Source organism: Propithecus coquereli, unplaced genomic scaffold (assembly GCF_000956105.1).
Source record: "Propithecus coquereli isolate 6110/MARCELLA unplaced genomic scaffold, Pcoq_1.0 Scaffold228, whole genome shotgun sequence".
NCBI lineage: Eukaryota > Metazoa > Chordata > Mammalia > Primates > Indriidae > Propithecus > Propithecus coquereli.
The window spans coordinates 955373-956954 of NW_012147819.1; positions in this window are offsets into that span (position 1 = coordinate 955373).

Sequence of the window (1582 nt, forward strand, 5' to 3'; positions counted from 1 at the left end):
TCTGTGTTACTTTACCTTTATTCTCCCCCACCCCGCCACCAGTGACTTCTGATTCTACATTAGGAAGCTTTTTATGAAAAACTACCTAAAGTTTCAGGCAGATAATTATACTTCTTTTCTTTCAGGAATATATACTTACTATGGCTAGACACTAAACTCTTGAGAAAGGCACAGTGTAGGCTGTTTTATTCACTCTGTATCCTCAACTCCTTGCATAGATAGTTCTTGTTTAAAGGAGCCATGTATAAAAATGTGTTCAATTTTTAACCCAAAATTCAAATACAGAAAAGTATTCGGTGGTTGCACTGCTATTTCATTTGAGTTATAAAAGAGGCAGAATACTTACAATTCATTCTAAATTAATGTTAGGATGTTACCTAAGATACTGGTATGTTTACAGAAGAATGGCTAGTTTTAAAAACTGTAGAAAGAATGGCGGAATTAGAAAATTCACCATACTGCAGCCCTCAACTAAACTGACTGATTCACACAGGAATCACCAGTGGATGCTAAAATCATTAGGTGAAAGATCAAAGGAAAACAGAGTATTTCCATGATACCAAAGCATGGCTACCTATGGCTCAATTTGGAAGGGGAAAAAGTTCCATTAATAAGAAGAGATTTGTGCTCACCATCTAACTCGTGATCAAATTTAGCATCACTAATAACCTGGTAATCATGTGCCTCAGATATAATATGTAAATTATGCGACATCACTTACGAGATATTTCTGCTAGAATTGTTCAACCTGAATCTAATCAAGTCTTTTACCTTATTTAATTGCAGTGTACAGAAAACACAGGGGACTAAGGAACAAGTTAAATGATACCAGGAGGAATCAATTGGACAAATCTAGAATTTGAGACATTCTACAAGATAATTGGCTTGATCTCTTCAAAAAGTCACAAAAGAAAGAAAAATTTAGAAATACTCATAAAATAAAAGACTTGGGATCACAATTCAAAAAATTAGCTTAATAGGGCTGGGTATCGTGGCTCACACCTATAATCCCAGCAAGGTCAAGGGCGTTAGGATCCCTTGAGGTCAGGAGTTCAAGACCAGCCTGGGCAACATAGTAAGTCCCAATCTTCACAAAAAAAATTTTTTAATTGGCCAGGCATGGTGGTACAGGCCTGTAGTCCCCGCTACTATGGAAATTGAGGCAGGAGGATCACTGGAGCCCAAGGATTAGTTGTTACAGTGAGCTATGATCATGCCACTGCACTCCAACTTGGGCAACAGAGTGGGACTCTGTCTCTAAAAAATAATAATAAAAATAAAACAAAAAATTAGCTACTCGAAGACATTTGGGGAACTGAATAATTTGAGTATTTGATGCTACGAGGAACTTCTGTAAATTTTTTTAGATATGGTATTACATTGTGGTGATGTAGGAGCACAGCTAGCTTTGTTAGGAGATGTGTGCCTCAGGTACTTAAAGTCAAAGTGGCATGATGTCTACAATCAACTTTAAAGTGATTCAGCAAAAATACATACATTCATACATACATATATGGAGAGAGCTGGAAGAGAGAGAAAAAGGAGAGAAAGATGTCGTAAAATAAATATGGCCCAATGTTAG